The sequence below is a fragment of the Crinia signifera genome, chromosome 3 (assembly GCF_055691185.1).
Source record: "Crinia signifera chromosome 3, ASM5569118v1, whole genome shotgun sequence".
Classification (NCBI taxonomy): domain Eukaryota; kingdom Metazoa; phylum Chordata; class Amphibia; order Anura; family Myobatrachidae; genus Crinia; species Crinia signifera.
The window spans coordinates 210832218-210850681 of record NC_139219.1 but is presented as its reverse complement, the minus strand read 5'-3'; the positions used below and the strand labels follow the sequence as shown (position 1 = coordinate 210850681).

At 42.4% G+C, this 18464-nt stretch overlaps 1 protein-coding gene across 2 annotated transcripts in view; it reads right to left on the bottom strand.

Annotated features, from left to right (window-relative positions):
• Positions 1-18464, bottom strand: part of CSMD1 (CUB and Sushi multiple domains 1) — a 1658539-nt gene that overhangs the window by 1480071 nt on the left and 160004 nt on the right. The window lies entirely within an intron of this gene.

Here is an 18464-nt window from a genome sequence, read left to right as displayed (position 1 = left end):
TTTATGAGGTTAGCTGAATTTCTAGGCTTAGAAGCCATTAAATCTGGGTGGGTCAGGTTATCATTACAGTTCCGCACAACTCCCTTCGAGGCTGGGTGGTCGACACGGTCTAAACAGATTAAATTGGTAGCCGCTGCAGCTATACTTACTGCCTAAAACCTTGGGGCCCCTCACAGCATCGGGGCCCATACAGGTGTCCCATTGACCCCCTTGTCGCTGGGCCTGTCAGCTGGCCAATATTAGCCGGTACAAGGGTAATGATGCAATAGGCCGCAAATGGCTCGTTTTAAGTTGAGGTGCATTTTACCTGTGTCCTGTGTATGTATTATAATAGCAAAAGACTTGCCGAAGCTTAGATTTATCAAACACAGCTTATAAAATAACAGGAGTTAATAGGTTAAAGCATTATCGCTCTACACTCTTTTTCCAAGCTTTGCTAAGTCTCCCTGTAGTATCTGAAGCACAGCAGTGTAGCTTAAAATAGTCTAAACTGCTTTGCTATGTACTGTCTTACTGTTACAATGTTGTAAAAGAGACGACTATACGATTTCATCATTCGGAGTATGTGGGAGAAATTATTGCATAATAATTAGCTTCTAGAGAGTTTGGTTTTATTGCTGACATAAATTTCTTATCTCCCCACTTACAGTAACACCTGCTTGCGGTCACAATGAAGAGACATTTTTAAAAGAGGCAAATCAAATGTATAGTCTGTGTAGCATATGTTACTCATTTTCCAAGGACTGCATAGTGTTGAAATGAGCAATATTCTACCTACGCTCATAGGGAGTGACATATAGTATATATGCTTGTACTGTATGAACTATTAACTCCTTTTAAATAAAGCTTTTATCTTCAACAAGCATTGTTCTTTATATCCTGAACAAATGCATAGGTTCTGCATAGAGAACAACTGTTAGGTGGCTGTGGAAACCCTTTGTCTATTAGAGTACAGTGTAAAACCCCACGACTACTGTATTATATGTGGGTGATAAATGATAAGTAATGAGCCATGCAGAGTCATTAGCTTTTATTCCCTAAACAAATCTCTGAAGTAGCGGCACCAACTGGTACAGGGTGTGGGCTGTTTGGGTGGGCAGAGGGGAAAACGTCACTCGTATTATCCCTGGTATCCAGCTGTCAGTCATATTTAGTGGGAGTTTGCATGTGACAGACATATTTTGTATCTGCCATGATTGAGTATACATTGCATCCAGTGGATAAACTTGGGCCCTCTCATTACCGGATATCACTTTACTAAAAGGAAAATACAAATGTACATACTTTAATACTGGAGGCTGTATATGCAGGGCATACAGCACAGCAGCTGTGATCTCTGTACAGACTAGGAGGATGTGAGCATCTGTTGTCTGTCTAGGAAGATGATATTCTGCCTTCTAGATACAGAGATGGTCACATTGAAACTGTACATTTCTGGACAGGATCTCTATGAGCTACTAGGGTTAATATGGTGCAAATTATATTTGAAATGTTGCAGGCTGTTTCAGGGCTTTTAGGCAACACACAAGGAGGTTACATTACGGAGTACTTTTCCTCTATTTTCGCTGTATATATTTTCTTTTTATAGTCCTGTATTACAGATGTCTCCTTATTGACTGTACCTAGTGTTTTTGTGCCTTATGGCAGGAGACGCTTGGCATGACTTAAATGCTCTGCCAAAGGTAGCAGTTTGTACGTTTTCCTAAATTGTGCTATACTGTTCACATAATACTGTAGTTGCGTACAAAGTCTGTTAGAGTGTACCAATCATACTAGATTACTTTTATAATAAAGCAATTGGTATAAAGTCACAGAATAAGCACAAAGGGGTACATTTACCAAGATATAAGTTCCATTGAAAGTGGGATTTTGCCCATAGCAACCAATCAGATTCTACTTTGTATTTATTTAGCACCATCTAGAGCAGGGATGGGGAACCTTAGGCCCTCCAGCTGTTGTTGAACTACACCTCCCAGCATGCCCTGCAACAGTTTTGCTATTTGGCCATGCTAAAACTGTTGCTGGCAGGGCTTAAAGATATCATGCAGAGGTGGGAGAACTAATTTCTCTATGCCACCTAATTACCTCCCCTCCCCTACCCCCATTAGGAGATACAGGGCCAGTGGTAGGGTTTGTGGCATCCCCCTGCAAACTAGAATGCTTTTCTGTACGAATTACTGTGCAGGGCCAATGTGGAGGCAAAAATGTTCCCCCTCCGCATTAGGGGTGGTGGAACTCAGTTCCACCCCGTTCCCCCCTCAATTTAACCCCTGGTTGCAGGGCATGCTGGTATGTGTAGTTCAACAACAGCTGGAGGGCCAAAGGTTCCCCATCCCTGATCTAGAGGATAATAGACATGATCTTAATGGTTGCCCATAGCAACACCGCTTCATCAACAGAACTCCCATTTTTGTAAATATACCCCAGTGACACATGACGCGAGGCATAGCATGGTCACTGGTATCGGACCTTTGTCTTTTGCATTTATTATCTGCAGTAAAAAAAGTCGTAAACAGAAGTACATTAATGCCAGTGTCAGCAGTTAGTGTACCCAGGGCTATCTTATTGTATGGGCTTACTGTGCAGCTGCCCTAGGGCCCCATAATTCTAGTGGCTTTTAAGCACAGATTTGCTGGTGCCTCCAGAGTTCCTTGTGAGGCTACTGTAGTAGAGATTGCTAAAATACACAAAAATAGTAGCGCTAGACAATGATAAAATTTAACAAATTTAATACATATAGTGCACATACAGATTAAGAATAATAATAAAATATTTGCACCAGCACCTCAAATATATAGCTGTCTACAGCAGGGTCCATTCCTAGTATGCCGCCAATTTCCGGAAAAGAAAGTCTCCTTGTGATAAGGAAGTAGGGGTATAGTTACTGCAAAGGTAGTCCAAAAGTGGATTGCTCCTTTTAGGATTGCATATCAGCAGTGTCCATCAGTTGGTATTTGGGGAGATTGACTCCAAGATTCCATATAAGCGGTTTCCTTATAAGATGATATAACACTCCGGTAGCGGCTGGTCTGGATCCTGGGTTGGTAGAAAAGTGGCAGGTAGGTGGGTAGCTGGTGCAGTGGTTTTTTGATGCTTTTCGCTACATCAAAGTGCAGCTTTATTAAAGTTCCTTTGATAAAGCTGCACTTTGATGCAGCGAAACGCGTCAGCCACCACTGCACCAGCTATTTGAGGTGCTGGTGCAAATATTTTATTATTATTCTTAATCTGTATGTGCACTATATGTATTAAATTTGTTACATTTTATCATTGTCTAGCGCTACTATTTTTGTGTATTTTGTTCTTTTCTTAAAGGGACTCTCAATCCGTTTGTTAGTAGCAGCTCCACATCACAACCCACAACAGCGCCCATTTGGGTTGTCTTTACAACCATCCTTGTATTCCTAGTAGAGATTGCTGCCCGGTTGCTCTGATTGTGAATTACTCAAAATCAGAGCTGCTGGGAAACATTCTCTACCGCCCTGCAGCCAAACAGTTAATGGCTGCAGGCATGCTAATTTCTGGATTGAGAAAATTTTAATTTAAGTAGGGGTCCAGTGGTGTAAGTTCGTCCCAGCTGCCCGAAGGCAAGAGTATATTGGTTTGCTTGCATCTTAAGCACTCTGCCTACAGATCCTAGACAGGCCGCCATGTTTTGGGTTGCAGCGGCTGTGTGTGTCATCGCGCAGCTGCCATGGCCCACGGTACGGACAAGGGTACATTGTCTGGACCATGTCCCTCAAAGGCCACTTTGACCCCCCTGCAATGCCACGACACCATGACACCCTTGCTTGCTCTTAGATTGCTATCCCATTTTCCATAATGTAACTGAATATTCCGGGCTCACACATGCGCGCTGCTGCATTAGCTAATTAGCTGAAATCACTGAATAGCAATTGTTGCTACTCAGTAAGGCTTACTGAATTAGCCACTGAGCATAATTTTACAAAAGAAAACAATGTAGTTAACCCTGTATTACCCATTGTAAGTTTCTGATATATCCCAGTAAGGACATTGATAGTAGAGGAATAAGGCACTAAGTAAGCCAAAAAATATTGTTCGGTCATTTTGGTAATTTTTGTTTAGTACATAAAGCTACAATTGGTACACCAAGACATTGTAATTCATTCTAAATCAATATTTTAGTACTGTATCATTTGCTGGAAAGTTTTCACTGTGATGTAATACATTTAAATGGACATTGGGATATAAATGACAACCGTCATCAAAATCCAGTCTATGCTGTACAATACATGCTTTCAATAAAGTCCATTTAAATGGACATGGGTTCATAAATGGTGGAAGTCTTAAAATGAAAGTGAACGGAATTTGAAATAATTTGAGGCATAAAGAAAGAGCAGAATTGCAAACAGAATGAAAAGCATTGTAGTCAACAGAGGGGTCTGATTCATAGACGAATGGATATGCAATGCTGCATTCAAGCAGCATTGTATTAAATACAATCTGAAGGAGGTACATGCAGGAGACATCTCAGTAGAAGAGACACCTCCTGCGTGTTGCGGCAATCACAGCACTGCGACAGATGTAATCAGTGCCTTATTAACCAATAGGCCGATTAGGCTGCAGCCTAGGCCGCCAGGACTGGGGGGTCACTGTGCTGAGGAATAAAATGAAGACCTAATTTATTCCATGCTTGTCTGCTATTACTGGTCCTGATGAACTGTGGGGGGGGGGGGGGGGCAACGTTCTTAAGGTGTCTTCAGGATGGCTGTGCCAATGTAATTTACTGATAGAATCATTACTTTATGTACCAGTGCCAGCTGGTCAGCCTAAAGCCAAAGTCGCCTTCACACGCCACAAGCATTAGACCAGGGTTTTCCAACCCGTTGCTCACGAGAGACGGGTAGCTCGCCGGGACTTTTCCAGTAGCTCGTGGCTGTTTCGGTGACCTCCTGCCGCGTAGCGGTTCCTTGCTTGACGGCAGGAGGTCAGAAAGTGATTTAATGCCGCTTTTGTGGTCCTGAACTGGCGGCAGTGACTTCCTGCTGCGTAGCGTTTCCATCCTCACTTGGCGGCAGGAGGTCTGAAAGTGACTTCATGCCGCATGACCTCCTGACGTCCCCAGCGCACTTTCTTATCGACGCCACAGCCTCTGCTCAGCGTGATTGTTGTTGCAGCCTCTGCTCAGGTCCTGCGCCACAGCCTCTGCTCAACTCTTACATTAGGTTAAAAAAAAATGAAAACTGTGTGTGCGCAAAGTACATACATTAGGTGACTCCAGCCTGCATTCCGTTTTCACTACTTGAGGTATAATGGGCGTCATGTGTGTGCCATATGTTTAATGAGTCATTAAACATATGCCACACACATTATGCCCATTAAACATATGCCCCACACCTTGATGCTCATTAATTAATAATCATCAAGGTGTGTGGGGCATATGCCACACACATGATGCCACACACATGATGCCCATTATAGAAATGCCCCACACCTTGATGCTCATTAATAATGAGCTTCACGCTGTGGGGCATTTGTATACTTGGCATCATGTGTGTGGCATATGCCCCAGATACCTTGATGATTATTAAATAATGAGCATCAAGGTGAGGGGCATATGTTTAATGGGCATCATTTGTGTGGCATATGTTTAATGAGCATCAAGGTGTGGGGCATATGTATAAAGGAGCTTCACGTTGTGGGTCATAGGCATAATCGGCATCACGGTGTGTGGCATATGTATAATGGAGCATCACGCTGTGGGACATTTGTATAATGGAGCTTCACATTGTGGGGCATATGTATAATGGAGTATCATGCTGTGAGGGGCATATGTATAATGGAGTATCATGCTGTGTGGGGCATATGTATAATGGAGCATCATGTGTGGGGCATATGTTTAATGGAGCATCACGTTGTGGGGCATATGTACAATGGGCATCATGTGTGTGGCATATGTTTAATGGAGCATCACGTTGTGGGGCATATGTATAATGGGCATCATGTGTGTGGCATATGTTTAATTCAGCATCACGCTGTGGGACGTTTGCATAATGGAGCGTCACGTTGTGGGGCATATGTACTGTATAATGGGCATATGTATAATGGGCATCATGTGTGTGTGGCATATGTATAATGGACATCATGTGTGTGGCATATGTATAATGGGAGTCATGTGTGTGGCATATGTATAATGAGCATCCAGGTGTGGGGCATATGTATAATGGAGCATCACGGTGCGGGGCATATTTATAATGGGCATCACAGTATGCGGCATAGGTATAATGGGCATCACGGACTGCACTATTGGGGTCATGTGTATCTGGCACTGTACTATTGGGGACATATGTGTATCACATCTCCATTTTCCATGGCCGTACCACATGTGGCTACAGCTCTTAGAGAGCTGACCATGCCCTCATATTGGAAAAAATGGGGGATGTAGCCTCGCAGGAGTTCCACGGTAGGTGAACCCTCTAATTTTTGCCGCGTGCCGAAGGCCTCTCCTCTGCCTCGTGTTGGGAGGTATGTTTGTGACATATTGGACATTGCAGTGTGTGGCATAAGGTGTCAGGGGCATTACGGTGTGTGGCATAATGTGTAAAGGGCATTTTTTTGGATATTATGCAGATTTTTTTTTTTTTTTTTAATTTAATAGCTCTTCAGGCGGTTTATTTTGTCGCGAGTAGCACCAGCCCTGAAAAAGGTTGGAGACCACTGCATTAGACCCTGCATGCCAGTTGTAAAACCTTCATTACATGCACATGTACATTTTGAATGGCGAGTCCCTGAGTGCCCATAGATACATGTTTAGTAGCATTACAAGAGGAGCTATAAGTGTGTTAGCCTGGGGCGAATGTAAGCTTTAATCAAGCCCTGGACATGATGTTCCACGTAGATGGCCAGCGAAGTAACTTCAGCATACTTAGCTGGCCCATGGAAGCGTTGGCTGCAAGGACAGGAAGTCTGTGTGGTAAGACACAAACCCCTGAAACTTACCTCTCAAAAAACAGGGGGCAACATGCTCCCATTTCTGAGTACGTAGTCCTCCCCCTCCCCACTGCTGCCTTTCAAATCAGGCAGCTCCAAAGGGGAGATGCGGATAGAACACAGCTGCAGATTTATGATACAGTAATTGAGAATCTGCAAGCAGACACAGGCCTGAGGTCAAGTCTGAATTAAGCCCTAGGTCCTGTGATAGTAGGCAGCTTTTCTTGCTTACTTTTCACTGTTGATAGTAATCTACAGTGATTGCTCTGCATAGCTAGATCTTTGCAATATTTGTATATTAAAATTGTCAAAATGTTGCAGAGAAATTCTGTAGCAAGCAGCACCACAATATTTTCTAGCACTGTAAAAGTCAATATTTTTTGGTGGACTAACTGCAAGATGTCACAAAGTGGGACAAATAATACTGTAAATATATCAGCTGCAGGGGGACCAGGGTGGAACTGAGTTCCACCACCTCTAATGCTATGCGGAACTGAGTTCCACCTCTACCACAGCCCTGAACAGTAATTCCAACAGATTAGTCCCAACAGCTTCTTTTTATGACACGTTGTATGTGATGTCATGCAATCCCCTCTACTGAAGTGAAGTAGAGCCACTAAGTGTAGCAGGCTCTGTGTTTGATGAAGACAGGGCGTGAGGAGGTTGGAGGGACTCAGATGTGGGTAAGCTGCTGGAAGAACACAGGGCATGGAGCTGCTGAGGGACATGGACAGAGAGCTCCTGGAGTGACAGATACATATGTGTATAAGCAGCACAACTGTGGGCATTATGTGTATAATGGGCAGTACTGTGTGATTTAATATGAATTAGGGGCACTACATGCAGTGTAATATGTGTGTAGATATATATATATATATATATATATATATATATATATATATATATATATATATATATATATATACACATACGATTGTGCCATGGTGTACTGTAATTTTAATTGGAATTACTATATACCCTTCCTTGTGGGACCATTATTCCTTTATGGCACAAATTCCCTGGCACTGTGCCTAATGAGGGAATCGGTACATCTGTCAGACCAGTCTTAGGTTTACAGTTATTAGATCGACCCCGGAATGTTCGACTGGCCCCAAAGTCGACAGGGTTAAAGGTCGACATGGCTCAAGGTCGACATGACTTAAGGTCGACATGGTCCATGGTCGACATGGTTTTAGGTCGACAGTCATTAGGTCGACATGAGTTTTTCACTGGTTTTTGACCCGAATGTCGACACAGTCGACATGGACACCGTTGGAGTTGAACCGCAGCCCCTCGCAAAGCTCGCTTTGCTCGCGATGCTTTGGGCACGGTGCCTCGCTGCGCTCGGCACACTATTTTATTCTCCCACCACGCCCTAGTGGATGGTAGGGCATGAAATACCGCCTGTCGGCACATGTCGGCTCAAAAAACAGTGAAAAACTCATGTCGACCTAATGACTGTCGACCTTGAGCCATGTCGACCTTTAGCCCTGTCGACCTTGGGGACAGTCGACTTTCCGGGTTGACCTAATGACTGTCGACCTGTCTGGTCTGACAGATGACCGTTTCCCCTAATGAGGAGGGGTGGGGGGTCGCTGTTAGGGGAAAGGAGTTCCACCACCTTTCCAGGATCACTTTTAGCTCTGATCAGCTGTGAGGTCAATGGCTGGGCGGGATGTGGTTAATAGAGCCAGATTTATATATAAAAATCTATATATACGGTGCTGGGTAATACCAACGTTTGGCGGGAGGATGGTAGCACCCGTGCAGTGGATCCAGCCCAGCGGATCCTGTGGATCAGCTGTGAGGTTAATGGCTGGGAGGGCAGTGGTTAATAGAGCCAGATTTATATATAAAAATCTATATATATATATATATATATACGGTGCTGGGTAATACCAACATTTGAAGGGAGGATGGTAGCACCCGAGCAGTGGAACCAGCAGGTACCGAGATCTGCAGCAACGGCATCTGTGCATGCACAAATCTCTGTCTTCTATGGACTGCACTGACTGCAGCCCATAGAAGCAAGATAAGGCAGGGAGTGGCTCAATATAGAACTTGTCACAGCTTGGACCGGCAGTCCCAGAGGGAGGGAACACCTCCCTTGTGTGTCTGTGACTAACAGGTAGGACCTTCAAATCACAGTGCAGCCAGTGCAGTCATGAAGTCATTCCTATTAATTGTGATGGGAGCGGCATGCTGTTGTAATAGTGTTTTAAAGCCAGCAACTGGACACTCTTCTTGTGGACACTCAGGGCGGGATGTTATAACATCCGCGGCCCCCCTTCGCCGGACATCGCATTTTTAATAACGGCATATGCTGTAACATATGCCGTTATTAACACAAGGGACAGCTCTTGCGGTAAGAGCTGTCCCTTGCGATGCGGTGCCGGTGCTGGACTTCCGGGTCTGTGACCCGGGAGTCCATCTGCGCATGCGCAGACCCCGGCGCCGGCCGCAGGGCACGCTGGGAGGGATCCGTGACGGATCCCTCAAACAGCGCTGCGGTAAGAAGCCCATAGGCTTCTGCAGGGATTCGCAAGCTTTTGCTGGCGATTCCCTCCGCAGCGCTGACACTGCGGAGGCACAATATAGCATATAGAGATGCGGTAGAAACCCCGAAAACGGGGTTTTTACCGCATCTCTGCTATATAGAATCTCGCCCTCAATCTTGTGGACTGGTTTTAGTCGAAATTCGCAAAATTTGTGTTACTGATATATGTAGGATTTCTGCGGACCGACACTTTCCTTCTTCAGCAACCACACTCGGAGCCCCTCATTGTTAATGGATAGTGATGGAAAAAAGATGGCACTCCCGAGGATTTTTCAAAATGGTTATACTAAATGCAAAAATAATGTTCCAAAGTTTCGGGGCTAACGCCCCTGTGAACAAAGTGAAAACGGTGAATTCACCTTTTTTCACAGCCTTGACAAAGGTGTGTATTAGCCCCAAAACGTTGGTGCATTATTTTTGCATTTAATATAACCATTTTGAAAAATCCTCTGGAGTGCCATCTTTTTTCCATCACTATGTATATATCTATATATCTTTATATAAGGGCAAAACTAATCTGTACATCTGCTGATGATGCGGACCGCGAGATAACTGCCATGATGCAAAAATTTCAAGTAAGAGGCTAGCCCAAGCAATTATTACAGAAAACCAAAGAACAAGTTCTCGCACTGGACAGAAATAAACTGTTGAGACCCAAAGTGAACCACGTAATAAAGGATCGCATGGTGTGGACACAATTCTACACCACCATCAGTAACAAATTCATGGCTGAAGCCAAGAAGATATGGCCGATTATCAACACGGATGTCAATCTCCCAGCACTAAAAAAACACAGAATCATGCCTGCATACAAGCGCAGCAGAAATATCAAAGACTTGATTGTCCACAATGAGGTTTCCACCCTAAAGGATAATGAGGCCCCAACATTTCTACAACGAAAGAATGGCAACTTTAGATGCCTAAAATGTGTGACCTGTAGTGCGCTAGAGATTGGTGATACATTCTTACACTCAAGAACAGGAGCCAGATTACCGATACGATTCCCCCTCACCTGCAGTAGCCAATTTGTGGTGTATTATTTAAAATGCCCCTGTGGATTGCTTTACGTCGGCAAGACTATCAGACAATTTAAAGAACGGATCGCTCTACACAAATCAAACATCAAAGCAGCTCTATGCAGCAAAGGCTCAGATCAGCCAGTTGCCAGACATTGGAAGGAACACAGACACACCATACCCAATCTACGATATAAAATGATCGACTGTGTCCCCCCCCCGTGTACGCGGTGGCGACAGAGGTAAAGCCCTGCTCAGACTGGAGGCGCGTTGGATACACAGACTTGGAACAGTTAAACCACACAGCCTCAATGAACTGCAACCCATGTCCTGCTTTCTGTAAATCACTACGTTATCTTTCCATTTCGATTTGTCATTTTTGCTTGTTCCCCCATGTTGCCCTGTATACACAGGCATTACCACCGCAGTTGCAGTATTAGTTGTTGCCCCTGGTACTTCTCTTTTTTGGAACTTGCCCCCAATGTAGTCACATGATACACACCCATTACAGTGCACAGACTCCCCGATAAGTGTACGCTAATGGCTAGTTGACAGCTGTTTTGTGTTTTCAGAACCTTTGAACAGCGGGACAGGTACTTGCTGGACATCTTGTCAAATGTTGACACATAGATGTTATCCGCTTTGTATTTACCTCCATGGACTGTCTACCACATATGCCGTATGGTTTCACCTTGCAATTGTACCAGATCCATGCCACACCTAACCTTATGTGCCATCACAATTGTGATACTATCTCATTGTTTTTTATTGTAGATGCAAGCATCACCTGCTCATAGTCCTCACATCCCCATGTAGTACAGTGTGTGTATTGTCGAACAAACGCTCATCAGCATTCCACATATTTTTTCACACTCCCTTTGTATATTGGTTACCTAGGTAACCCTGTTCACAGATCGGAACACGTCCCCACACAGCCTTGCACTGCTGAGACTCTGACGTCATCAGTGCCACGCCGACAGTTTGAACAGGTGATGGGTGCACACGAGTTGCTGTTTGTACAGATCACTATAAATGTAAGTACTTTTGATTCACCCACATGTCTTGATAAAGGGCACAGAGCCCAAAACATTGACACACATTGCTTGTGTTGGTATCTTTTGTTTATGAAAGTTTCATATTGCTGTTAAAACCCCAGGAGTGCCGACTGCCAGTTCCAGTCTATATATATATGTCTCTCTCTCTCTCTCTCTCTCTCTCTATATATATATATATATATATATATATAAAAACAAGGGGGTACCCCAATCTGCGCCTTAATATCCTGGAGCAGCAACCCTGCTGGATCCCCTGTTAGACGGGACCCGTAGTTTAGAGATGAACAAAGAGAGGGTACATAGTGTGCGCTTATGATAGACTAATATGCATATCATATAAAAGATATTTATTTATAAAAGGTTTTACCTTTATAATATTTTATATACAAAGGATAAAAACAAACAAATACAGTAAACAAACATATGAATCAGGCCCAAAGCGTTTTGTCAACTAGGTGACTTCATCAGGGGCGAATAGTGGTTTAAAAATGAATTATACTAATAAGGTGTCAATACAGATATACCCATAAGGGCAGGTGGGAGCATCTCCTTCTTAGGAGTTAGTTAAACAAGAATCCGGTATGAAATCCAAAACAGATCGATGATCATCAAAACAGTGAATTCCTTCATACAATCAGGAACAGATTAAACAGCCCAGCAGTAGGTTCTTAAATTTTTTTTTGACAACCACGAGGGAATAATGATCCTAGGTAGGTGTGTTAGCTCTGAGATCCAAAGCTGGTAATATATATACACACACACACACACACATATAATACATATATAAATACAGTGACAAAGCATACATTAAGCACAAAATAAGATATGCTTTTTAATATCATCCATACTTATCCCGCACCTGAGCCACAAAGGGGTCCTGATGAAGCTCCCATAAGCGAAGCGTACGCTGACCCGTCAAGCATTCTGTTGTGACTCCCTACTCCCTTTCCCCACATATCAATGTTTATATATTTGTGATTTGTAACCAGCCGAACCTCTGCCTCACGAGCGTGTGCCAGTCGCCACTGGGCACGCCCGGCCAGAGACGCAGTGTCTGACATCAGCACTTTCTCTTCTGACCGGTCAGACGGGCTCAAGCCCCCGGCGCACTACTCACAGACGCCGCGGCTTATCCCGTCTCTCAGCGGGAGGTGTTTGCGGCTCCGTGCTGCTGACTGCGGCAGTATGGTGGTCTGACTGTGAAAGTGGCAGCTCACATCAGACACCGTCCACACACCAGCACCGGAGACGGAACCCGGGACCCGCCACTGACTTACAAGCGGGCGCACACTCCATACAGCTACTATAAGCTACGAGTGCTTGGGCAGAGCCGGTTAACAAACAGTCTCCAACACATTTTGTTTTTGCACATACGTGGAGACAGGCATAAAATCAATAATTCTGTCAAGGGGATATAGTATTGTAGTCACATCTAATAGGATATATTATCCTTTTTAACTCACTTTCATGTTCTGTAATGTTTGTGTCCATACTTCGCTACAATTTGAAAGATTTGTAATAAAGGTTACATTTTAGATCAGTCATTTTTCTCTGTGCACCACACAGCTACATTCTTTTCTTTCCCTGTTGCTATATACACACACACACACATATATAATACATATATAAACACAGTGACAAAGCATACATTAAGCACAAAATAAGATACGCTTTTTAATATCATCCATACTTATCCCGCACCAGAGCCACATTCTAGTGTAGCAGCTCAGTAAATGAAGGTACAAATTTAATAACATTATTATAAAATTATACAGTAATCTGTCTAAATTCACTGGATGATCATCGCTTTATAAACTATATATTACTGAAGCCAGTTATTGTAATTCTGGTGTATTAAGTACTTGATGTCCCGTTTGTAACATTTATTTAAAAATAATGTTTTCATTCTATTAATCAGTATGAACGTAAGATAAAATGACTCAGTACAGAAAGTTTTGCAAGGACAAAACACAGAGCTGATTGTGTTCTGTGAGTACATGAAGCGGTTTGTACTTGATAAACTGGTTGCCAGGGGAATAAAGCAAAGTATAATTTCAGGCACATACTGTATTGCTTCTAGGAACAGTCATAAAATGCTTAAAAAATCATTACAATTTTTTCCTTGGGAATTGTTTACAGTATGACTTGAAAAAGACATACAATTAATGCTGGTGAAGTGTCAAAAGCACCGGAAAGACTTTGTGTATAGCATTGTAGTTCAAATTTGTGAATTATTACAGACTTCCTCAGCACAGCTGGACATATCGTGGAAGATGAGAGCTCAAATGTCTGCCTTGTATGGAGTTCAGAGCCTCCACCATGTGCGTAGATGAGATAAACACAGCTGCCTCTTCACTGCCTTCCCTGCATCTCTCAATAAGATAAATGCCAGAGTGAAACACTTTTCTATGCAGATGAGAAGCTTATAGCTCTTTTTATTTATACTTTCGTCTTCAAGCTGAGGATTATTGGCTGAGCGTCTGAATCCAAAGCTATAATATGTTTTCAGAACATAATTTTTTTTTATAGGATTTATTTAAAATTCTATTTATAAACATATACATGTTTATACATTTCCATAGGACTCCATGGTTGTAGGGTAGAACTTATTACTTCTTCAATAGTCAGCTGAAGTTAAAGAAAAAAGATCAGTGCTCTGGAAAAATATGTGTACAGCAAATTCCTAATTTTGGCAGTCTGGATTAAAATAACATTCTGGATATAACCAAACCAGATCCAAGAATTTTTTTGTAATATAAAATTAAGCATTATGGTCCGGAAAGCTACATTTATATATTTTATTGTATTATACATAAAATAATGGAGGTTATTCTGGTTGACACGCAAAGATGCAACATTTGCAGCTTTGCGTGTCATTTTAACGCCGCCTATCGCCCACAGGAATGGTCGCCCCCCCTAGCACACAGATTTCTCCGCACACTTGCGAATGGACGTTTAGCATAAAGTCCATTTGCAGCCTTGCGTGCTGTATGGGAAGTGGGTGGGCAGCTGACATCCGCTGATGTCAGCTGCATGTCCCCCGCACCCGCGTTACCGACCCATTTATATTGAAACGCCCAGAGTTTTCATGGGAACGCCCATGAAATGCTGGGCATTCCCATGGGCTCAGCCACCCCCCCCCCCACACACACACACACACACACACACACTGCTAGGTGCAAATTGGATGGCGAACAAGCAGTTCCCCATGCCCACTCGCACCAAGCGGCTGCACATGCGCATAAAAGTATATGTGCAGTTGCTCACCATCGCTCTCCTGCACAAACACGCAGGGTGCATTGTGATTAGAATCACCCCCAATGTTTCTACCACACTAAAATGGGGAGATCAGATTTTAGAGGTGTTAAGAGAGATTTGTACCACTCACAGTTCGGACACGAAGAAACATGCCTGGAACTCTTCTGCTTATGTGTTTAGTCATTTGCACTTTTTAAACTGGGAAAGAGGCTGATCGGAGATGTAGCTTTCCCATGGGGTCGTGGGTTGCACACACACACTGAGCCCCACATACACACTTGGGTCACACACATACTCATCAATGCACATGCTCACTCGCACACACAAATACTCCCACACACTCACACAACCCACACATACTAACCACTATAGTGCCAGAGCAAGTCTTAGTGATTTTTCCTGGTCTCTACTGTTACTATCCCGATCTGATGTCCAGAGCAAATTGAAACCACACCAAAGGATGCACCGCCAGAAGGAAATCCTAAAAGATACACCTTTAGGTCTATTTTCACCCAGCTAAGGGTGAGTGCAAAAGTATCCATCTCAGCAATTTACTGCACCCCTATCCACGTCTCACTGCTTCCATGCTTCCCCTTGAACAGCATAAAATCAGATTAATTGACCTGACATTTTCTTCCCTAGCCACCTGAGCACATTGCATGGCCACCAGCTGTTACTGACAGCAGCCCATTCATTTCCTCTAGACCAACCCTTTTAAGTCCAGAGTGCCCCTTATGTCCCATTACTGACTGTAGATAGACCCAGTGCACATGGTTCCATGCCCTCACTGAGTGCACTTGGTGCCACGACCCATACCTTGCACAGGTGAGTTTAAATAGCACTGTGGCTGTATACCTATCTTCCTCAGTGCTACTGTGCGCTACAGGATGACATATCTCAGAAGCATCCTTCACAAACACAGAAATAGATAAATCTAGACAGAGAGAGAGAGAGCAATAGATAGATATAGACAGAGACAGACAAACAGACATAAAAACAAACTCACTCAGTCAGCTGGCAGGAGCAGGGTGCAGAGCAGGGAAAGCACCTCTACAGATTGGCGTCTACCTACTTTGCATCCCTCACAGAGCGGGATCCGTTAAAACGCTTGGTGTTCCCATGCTATCGCCCCAGCCCTCTATTCCCAGAGCAAACGACTTGGCGAGTGTGTAATTGTTAGCTCCTGGGGAGTGCATATGCGCATGTTCAAATGCTGAACATCTGGGACTGGAGACAAATCCGGACCCTAACAAATAGGGTCTGTACATGCAAATCATTTAAAAATGAATGCATTTGCTATAAAAAAAATTCACATGACTTCTTGAACTTCTAATGCATGGGTCTTCAAACTGCGGCCCTCCAGATGTTGTGAAACTACAAATACCTGCATGCCTTGCCACAGTTTTGCTATAAGGGAGTGTTAAAACTGTGGCAAGGCATGCTGGGATTTGTAGTTTCACAACATCTGGAGGGCCACAGTTTGAAGACCCATGTTCTAATGCTTGTGGTATAGAGGCAGTTCAATGTATGGGCACATTCCTTTTGCCAACCGGAAGCATGCTTTAGGCTTGTACACTCCAGAAACCAGAGAATCTAAGTTGGTATACTGTATGTAAATGGCATTTCTATATAAATCATCACCAAATCAGCAAATAAAATAATTACCTAAGAGTAAGTTAATTTTATGTAAAGTGATATAAACCAACTTTTGTATCTACTGCCCTTGCTCTTCATGAGTTTCAAAGTGTTAAACATGAAGCATGTGCACATGTACATCAATGCACAAACACAAACCAATCTAAGATTTACAGTGCTCAATGTGAAAATCATGTTCAGTGATAAATTAACTTAGTTGTAGTATTTATATCAAGGGCTCTTAATATCATTTTAAATCAAATGCCACTTATTCATTCTGGAAACATTTATTTATTGCTGTTAAAACCATGTGATCAACTTGTTTATTGCTGCAATCACTTTTCATTCTTTTTGTAGTAAATAATAATAAAAAATGTCAAAATAAAGCACAATATGGTTGCTATGGGTCACTGCATCTATTATAAATGTCAATTTAACAATGTCAGATTAATTTTCCATGCACCATGATTACAGTACCTGTGTGTATACAAAGTAACCTAACAATAGTACATCATCACAATTATTATGGGTAAAATGTAATTATTTTTGATCTGCCATCTCATATTATGATTCCACAAACTGTGTCACAATCGTCTGTATAAATATATATTATATGCAGAAGGTAGGGGTACAAAATTATGTGCACAGCTGTTCATAAGGTGCGTTTTCTTAAAATATGTACCATACAGTGATTTTACAGATTTTACAGTACATATGTTCTGCTTGCCGACACTGATTTTTTTTAAAATACTTTTTCTTGATTTGATTTAAGCTGCCCATACATCAACAGATTGATTGTCAGATCTGGCTGGTTGGAATTAAAACCTGGTAATATCTGGCTTACTATTTTTGGCAGTTTTCCAGCATTTAAAAGCAAATGGTCAACTGTGATTTGCTCTCATCCATTACCAGGTTTTTCTTCCAACCAGCCAGATCTGACAAATCAATCTGTAGATGTATGGCCAGCTTTACTGTATGTAACAGATAATACATATAATAACCTCTTGAAATGTTTTAGATTCTTTGTCTCATTATATTTAATCTTGCAGTAGGAAAAAAAAACTTTATCAGTTATGTCAATTACCATAAACCCCCTTGCTGGTAGGTACTGTGAGCCTCAGGCTGTAAGAAGTAAGGTTACATTCTAAAAATAAAGGCCACTGTGCAGTATGTATTTTATATTAGGTGTTATGTAATGGGACATGTACTAAATTATAATACCTTGAGGCAAGAGTGGTGAGGTTTAGTAATACAAGTCATATTTGTTTCTGCTAGATAATGCATCTTGATGGCATTTACGGCACTTTACAGGATACGTCAAAAATATATTTTACTATTCACTAGCACTCTCCAATATCTCCCTATACCATTGTAAACTATATCATACAAGACTGCTGTTTTTTTCTACATATGTAACATCATTAAATTAACTGGACATGTGTTGATTTGTGACTAATTGTTTTCAATTAAAAAACTGATATAGTGTTAACTACCGTGTCCAGAGCAACAGCCATAAGCTATACATTTTGCATTATTAAAGACTGGACATCAAAGCATCTGCCTGCAGCTTAGCATGATAGAAGGTGGGAAAATAGCTATACAGAATACAGGAAGAGATCACAGCTCTGCAATCATATACAGTACAGATAGAACGCGGTTCTTTTTATTTATGGTGAGGCTGTGATGTGAGGTGTTGAGAGACACTAAGTCCCCTCACACTGAGTGTATCAATATATTATCACATCAACTGCAATACTGATCATAGACACCAGATTCCCATCAAAGCAATGCAGTGTAATGTTAGATCATGAATGGGGTGGATTCCCATGTTTGTATCTATCTGGTTAGATTTAACACACATAAAAGAAGGCAATTCTCTTTGATTTACTGTGTTTAATGCAGTTCCTGCACTCATTTTTCCCTCCGACATTATAATATATAACATTATATATGTCAGTGATGTTGTTTACTTATAGACCTTTTACACCAACC